Consider the following 8,254-nt stretch of genomic DNA (forward strand, 5'->3'; position numbering starts at 1 on the left):
ACTGATGAAAGAACAAACTGAAGCTGTTTGCGAAATCTCTCTCATGACATACAGAAATGCCCTGAAACTTCTTTCTGTTTTAAACATGTTTATGTTACTATAAGACACCCTTCTTCTTCTTCTTTCTTTCTGTTTTTTATTCTTTCATTTTTTCTGTCAACATCAACAGTGTGTGTTTAATTGTAGAAGTATGCTGAGAAAGAGCATAAGAAATCATAGGAACCCACTGAGAACTTTGTAGTCACAGTGTTACACAAAATTCCTTTTTTCAAATATTTTGGGAAGCTTACTGAATGTTAACATACTGAATGAACTCATGGGTTTGTAGGTTTGCTAGTACTCTAAAAAGGTACTCTAAGGAACTGTTAAGACAAGAAGACTGCAAAACTGTTTGTATGTTCAGATTGAGGGATCCCTGTTGCATTATTTCATCATCTTATTTGGATTTATTAGCTTCCAGCATTATTTTCTTTCAGTCAGATGTGTTAAGACTCAGATACCCAGAAAGAACCAGACAAGAAAAATACCTTGAACATGGGTGTAAATGTGTGCCCAACCTGACAATCAAGTAATTATCTATGACTTATTCACTCAGTTTTAGAAAAGGACTCACAAAGCAATGGAATCTTGACTCAATAGAATCATGTGTAATTTCATGTGCAATAATTAATTAAAAGAATTAATTAAATGAGAGTAAGATGCAATTAGGAGTTTGACTCACCTGTTGGTGATGCATGTCTCTTGCAATCACATACCATAAAAATAAATAAGACAAGGGCAAATAAATTTCTGTTGAGTCAGTCACTGTCTCATTTGGAAGAATAATATATATATATATATAATTCCCTCAAATTCAAAATATTAGGCTAAATAAAAAATATTATTGAACATATATCTGATTTTACTGAGGAAAAAAAAAGTTAAATTTGAGGTGTTCAGCCACTTTTCACCAGAAGGAGTATGAGTGTGACCCGTAAATGAGGAATAATTAATACTTGGCCTGTCCCATGTCTTAAAAATGCCCTGAACACACAATAAATCCACCACTCTGAAGCAGTATTCGAGGTATAACGTCATGCATTAGGATCGGAAATCACATGGCCTGAAAGTGCGAGATGTTGAGGAAAACATTACCAATGTAAGTTCAATTAATTAGGCCTAGATATTGCATATAATTTGGTAGTAAAACATGCTTTTAATGACTTAATTAGAGCACCACAATTTTAAATTGTGTCTTTTGCTATAGGGACTACTGAAAAGACATTTATAAGTTTATTTTAAAATGAAAAGTATTGAAAATAAAAATGAAAAAAGCTCTGTAAACTTGCTTTTTTTGCAACCTAGTCTCATGGTGTTATCAAACGTTCTACACACAATGACAGTCTTCACGTCTACTTAAAACACTTGGGCCAAATACAGGAAATACGTCATGAAAGTAGACAAGTGGTCAAGTACAAAGACCGCTAGTGTGGGCTATGGCATTTGGACAGGCCAATTGAATGTTCGCCCTGCTACACGTAGCCTAATCATTTCTTAATATTCCATTTTCACACACTACAGGTCGCTGTGAGCGCACTAGATTCAGTAGCAGCGCTGATTCTCGCAGCTCTCGCCGGGTGCAGTGGCGCGCGCCTGTAATCCAAGCTACTGGGAGGCTGAGGCTGGAGGATCGCTTGAGCTCAGGGGTTCTGGGCTGCAGTGGACTACGTCGATCGGGTGTCCGCACTAAGTTCGGTATCGATATGGTGCTTCCTGGGGGAGCCCGGGACTACCAGGTCGTCTAAGGAGGGGTGAACCGGCCCAGGTCGGAGACGGAGCAGGTCAAAGCCCCCGTGCCGATCAGTAGTGGGATCGCGCCTGTGAATAGACACTGCAGTGCAGCCTGAGCGATACAGAGAGACTCAGTCTTTTGTGAGTGCACATTTATTATGTGGTAAAAACCGCAGCAACAACAACTTAACACTAAATAAAGCCCTAACTGGCCAAATTAAGTTATCCAGTCTTTGATTATAAATATGGTAGCTTATAGATTACTGGCTACCATGGGCGAGGCTAGCCCTTTTTAGGGGTGCTTCAGCACCCCTAAAAAGGAGCTCAGCACCCCTAAAACTTGGAGTAAGAAATGTTATTCTAAAATTTTTGTTCGTCTTTTACAAGGTTAAATAATGTCCAAATCATACTCCGTAGTTTGTGGTTTTAAAATGTAGCCTATGTGTTAAGGATGAAAATGAAAACATCCCCCTTAGCAAATGATGTCATCCTCTTCTCTTCTTCTACTTCTCCTCTGTACCTGCACCGCTCAGCACGACCGTCATCCAGCGCGAAACACACGCAGAGTGAGAACCCGATATGTAGGCTAGTGTTGTGAATCAACTAAGTTGCTCCAAAGCTGTGTCTCACACTTCTTTCCTTTTACCTAGAGTTGTTCCGATTCCGAAACCATATAGGTGAGTACTGGAAAATATTCCCCCTGGGTGATGCTACTCCTCAAACCACCAACAGAGCATATAAAATACCAAAAATATAAATCTTTTTTTAAAACATCGCCAAGTAAAACGCTCTCTTTACGACCACAACAAACGGGACACTTTTCAGACGCGCGTTCCGACCTCGCCTCAGCGCCAGTCGCAAGTTAAACGAGGGAGCTTCAGTTGAACAACAGTGAACTGCGGTTGAGATGTTGTCAGGCTATGTCGGTAAAACTCAGAAAAATGAACACGACTGTCCAATCAGCCGTTATAGCTACTGTGCTCGCGGCGCGCTCTCAAGAATTGCATGCGCAAATGCGCCGGCGCGTGCTGCATAATTACTTTATTATAGCTTAAATAAAGCGCAAAAGAAACTGCGAGCAATGATGGTCGTTGTTCTGTTGTAAGTGAAGTCATGAAATTGCCAAACATGCGATTAAAGCTGCCTCAAAACTGTGCAGGCATGTATTCGTTGACATGGTTTTAAAGCTATTGTTATCCAATTTGTTGGCCTTAAAACGTCTTAAAATGCACATATGTACACCAGGGAAATCTAAATTTTCTCGGGGGAGCATGCCCCCGAACCCCCCTAGGAAACTACATTTTCTGACCTCGGTAATTAAAACCCGGCGTGCGGCCCGGCTTATTCTATCTAATGAAATCTGAGGTAAACGTGCATTTCTCCAAGTGTGCACACTTTTGGACTAAAAGTTTGTGTGTATGCACTGTGATCAAAAATAAATGGGACCAAACACAATTGAATTTGTGTCTCGTTATTCAATTAATAACTAGGCTAAAAAAAAAGAAAAAAAATCTGGATTTTGGAGTTAGTTGAATCAATGTTAAAATGATAAAGTTATTTTTCAATAGACATATTTTTTGTTTTTGTGTGAAAAGAGGGTGGGTGGTGGCAGTGGGGCTCATTGGGTGCTCAGCACCCCTAAAGCTCTGACCCTAGAATCGCCCCTGCTGGCTACCCTGTTAGATGAAATAAAACAATACATTTTTTATTACGCTGTATCACAAATGTAATTTAGATTTGAGTATTTTACAAATATAATGCACACATTTAATTATCAAACCAGCTGAAAATTCAGATAGCAAATGACAAATTGATTGAACTGAGTTCAGTTGGATTTAAAAAATAATTTGATGTAGGCCTATAGTTTTTTACGATTGCTTTAGCACAATTTTACAGTTTTTTACAATCGCTATGACAGTTTTTTCGATACATTTAACAATTTTCCTAAACTCTTAACGCACCAACACACCTAAAACACACAAATGGCAAAACGGTTAATTTCATGCTCAAAATCACACATTGTAAACTAAACCCCAAAACTTTCAACATACAATAATAAACTAACACAATACACTATGTCTAACAAAACACTGCAAACATGTTTTAAAATCAAATAATTATTCAAAACACTAACACATGTTCTCTTCCAACAGGAACATTTAGTCAATTATAACACAATGACAAAAAAACACTATCATCAGCTAAAATTACAGAAACTGCATTATTTTAGGTGTCAGGTCTGCCCTTATACAATAGACAGTATATTGTATTGATCATAGATTGTGTTTTGCATTGTAGTTTCTTTTGAAGCCTCTCAACATTTTTGTTTTGTTGAGTTTAGTAAATGCATGCCTTTTGTTTCTTTTGCTGCAGAAATTTAATACAAAAAATGAATGACCATCTCAGAGTAGCTTTATAAAATGTACAGTTTATGTAAAAAAAAAATACAGACACAGAATTGCTGCAGTGAAGACTTTATTTGCAAAAGGACATTACTGCAAGATATACAAACAGAAAAAGAACCGGAATTATAATAAAAACAAAAAACAAAGTAATCTTCTAATCTGCCCGGTCTTCTGCATTTGGCCACATGTTCTCATCCACATCACACCTGATATCTTCTCTGGCAAGGCACCGTGGGAAGAATCTTTTGGCATGCCTTATCCACCCCTGGCAGTGTTCAGCTGTGATGTCTTGGCATGCAGCATCCATTGCATCCAGGAGGGACATTTGGTCATGTGGACGATGGTCAAAAACCTTCCATCTCCAGGCTGAGAAAAACTCCTCAATGGGGTTGAGGAAAGGGGAGTAAGGGGCAAGGAAATGGGACATCATCCTTGGATGGGCGTCAAACCAGGCTGTGACTGCACGGGAATGGTGGAATGCCACATTGTCCCATGTGATGAACATATATTGGCAAGTGGTCTCCCACCTGTCCCCTTTCTACCTCTGGCACCAGTCTTTCGTGCAGGTCTTCTAAAAACAGGAGAAGGCGGTCGGTGTTGTAGGGGCCAATCTCACATTTATGCAGGAGTGCACCGTCGTTGGAGATTGCGGCGCACATGGTGATGTTGGATTTATATATTTGCATAATTGCAATAAGCTGTTTCTCATTAGCAATGGAATAAAATACAGGGAATATATTTGTGTTTCAATTCACAATTTGAACAGCTGTTCACTTTGACTTTAGCCTATATAAGTTATGTTTAGAACATGATGTTATCTGTTCTGACATACAGTGTGAAAGCATTTGTAAATTTGACTGTAAAATTACATTGTTTTGATCTTGGTTGAGCTTGTGTGTAAAAGAAGTTCAAGCATTTTAAATTGGTGTTAACTGTATGCATTTTGTATCAAAGCAACAAGAAATGTGTTAATTGTATAGCCTACAAAGACGGATGTTGTGCTAACCGTGTTAAGAGTTTAGGAAACTTGTTAAATGTATTGAAAAAACTGTCATAGCGATTGTAAAAAACTGTAAAAAATGGAAAACACAACATCCAGAACATGAAGTTACAGAAAAAAAAGTATACACAGTAAACACATTTTGCCATTACATAAAATGTATAGAAATCACAAGTAATGTGAATTTAAAGTATACTGTATGTACTCCAAGTACAGTATTATATTCAATATTATATAGTATTGAATGTCTGTATATACAGTACTTACATACTGCAAACATACAGCAGTCTAAATGCAAATGACTAAAAGGTCAAAGAAAACTCTAAACGAAAAGCATGATACAGTAAACACACACACACACACACACACACACACACAAAACAAAGTTCAGAGTCAGTGAGAGATTCATTCTGCTTCAGCATCACGTCTTCATGTTGGGTCCGGCCTAAATCAAGTCAAGTTACCTTTATTTCAATTGCAATTTATACTACACAGATACTAGTCTAGTCTAGTCTAGTATAGTATAGTATAGTATAGTATAGTATAGTATAGTATAGTCAAAGCAGCTTTACAGTGATAACAGGTACATGATGATCAGTAATGCAAAGAGGGTTCATTTTGGCTGTACAGCTCTAAAAGAAAATAGTGTCATTGTTCAGCTGAAGTCAGTTCAGTGTTGATTCACTTACATTGTAAAGACCATCAATTATTATGTAAATTACTGTAATTATTTTCCTCTATAAAGCAGTTCTGCAGAAAACAGAGATGTCATCATCTAGGCTAGCTTAGTTCAGTTCTCATCCTATAATGTCAGTACTGTCAGATCAATAATATTGTTGAATATTATTGAATATTGTTGAGGACATTTTCCACATCACAGGCAATGTCGTCTCTTGCCAGGCATAGGGAAAAACCTGTGCCGGATCCAGCCTTGACAGCCTTGTCTCTACACCTCTTGCTCTTTCTCCTCATCATCCTCTTCCTCCTCTACTTTTCAGATTGTTTCCATCTATTGTTGGTATCATCATTCAGCACCTGTGTCACCTGTGCACTCTGAACTGACCTATATTTTATACAGATGATTTGATCACATCATTAGAAATAAGTGTGAATAATTTTGAGTCATTGTGTTTACAGTTTTTTTCAATTGCTAACAAGCGTTTAGCAATACTTAAAGTACTTTTTCTAAACTCTTAACACAGCAAGACACAAACATCAGACAGTTAGCCAAATACTTCATTTTCTGCCCAAAAACATATTTTGTTAAATAAACACAAACTCTACATTTCAAAATGCTAAAAAACCTTTTTCAGCACATACCAACTCTATCAAAACACAGCAAACCTGATTCAAAATCGAGTCGTTCTGTCAAAACATAGCACTAGTTTTCTATTCAACATGAACATATAGTCAATCAAAGCACAATGACTGTCAAAATACTAACAGTTGATGGCATTATGAAAAATGCATTACTTGTCATGTTTCGGTTCTGACTGGAGAAAATTGTTTTTATAATTCAGTTTCCTTTTACTACAGTGATAGTATAATGCATGTAAGCCATTCTACATTTTTGTTTGAGAGTTGAATGTGTGCATTCTTGGCAACAGAAGTGAGCCATTATTTTATAGAATGTGCAGTAGAAAAAGAGAAGAAGAAAGTAACAGAATTGCTCAGGGCAGCTACTGGTCAGATAAGTCCCCTATATGCAGAACTTCAGTTGACCCCTTGGTTGAAATCTCTTTTTGGGGGTGGGTGGTGTTGATGTTGCCCCCATAGAGGTTGGGATGGTGTCCCCTTGGTAGCTAGTGCCCTACGCAGGCCACATATTCTGCATATATGGAACAGTGGTAGTGGAATCGTTGTTGTAAAAGCTTTACATGAAGCTTTTACTGAAATGAAAACATGAAATTGCTGCCATTGATCAACAACAAATCCAACATACATGGCCTTTGGATGCTATTGAAGCTTTTTTTCCCACCACAGAATAAAAAAAAGTATAAAAGGTAATTGTGACTTTTTATCTCACAATTCTGACTTTTTCCCTCAGAATTGTGATATGTAAACTATAGGAATTGAGTTTAAAAAGTCAGAATTGTGAGATAAAAAGACATAATTACCTTTTTTATGTTCTATTCATGGCAGAAATAAGCTTTCATGGGTTCCACATGTGTAAGTGAAAAAAACAGAGATGCACAATCCAGCACACATTCTTCCTCCTCTCCCATACCTCTTCTTCTCCCTTGTCCTGATCCAACTTCTCCTCTCCTCCTTCATCTATTCTTCTCCCTTACCCAGATATTATTTCCTCTCTGCTCCTCTGTGTTGTTCTTCATCCACACTGAACAAATCATTTTCAAAGAGTCCTATTTTACTGTGTATGTCCATGTAATGGAAAGAAGTTCAACCCCTGACTATGCTTCCAAGAGATTGGAATCTGCTATTTCTCAATATTTCAGTGATCTGCTAATTAAAAATGCTTATCAATTGTTTCAGTATTTGTTTTATATATTTTTTAAATACTTTTGAGCTGCTGTTGTTGCAAAAGTATAGGTTTTATCCTATATTTAAAGATTGGAACATTAGGTCTTCATTTCTGACTTGCTGTGTTTAAGCATTTGTAAATAAGATGAGAAAGATCCATGATTTTGGTATGGGGTAATCTAATGAAAATAAAAAGTAAGCCTTTTAGAAATGTGCTGACTGCATTTTGTGTGAAAACGACATGAATTGTGTTAATGGTATGGTCACAACAGACGGATGTTCTGCTAAATGTGTTTAGAGTTTTGAAAATGTGACTATGGACAAAATGATGTTAGCAATTGAAAAAAAAAACGTCATTGTAAATATTCTGCTAAGATTTTACATTTTAATATAAATCCTGCATAAATGCAGTTTGCCATCATTTTGATTTGAATGTGCTTTTATCAGTTTTGAAAGCAGTTTGTTTGCATTTGAACAATGTGCTGCAAATATATAGTGTCAGATGAATAACAAAAGTGTTCATGGATTTTGAAAAACGTGTTCACTGAATGCATTTTGCATAAAAGCAATGAAAAATGATTCAGCTTGGTCCACAAAG

Source organism: Megalobrama amblycephala, unplaced genomic scaffold, assembly GCF_018812025.1.
Source record: "Megalobrama amblycephala isolate DHTTF-2021 unplaced genomic scaffold, ASM1881202v1 scaffold405, whole genome shotgun sequence".
NCBI classification, from domain to species: domain Eukaryota; kingdom Metazoa; phylum Chordata; class Actinopteri; order Cypriniformes; family Xenocyprididae; genus Megalobrama; species Megalobrama amblycephala.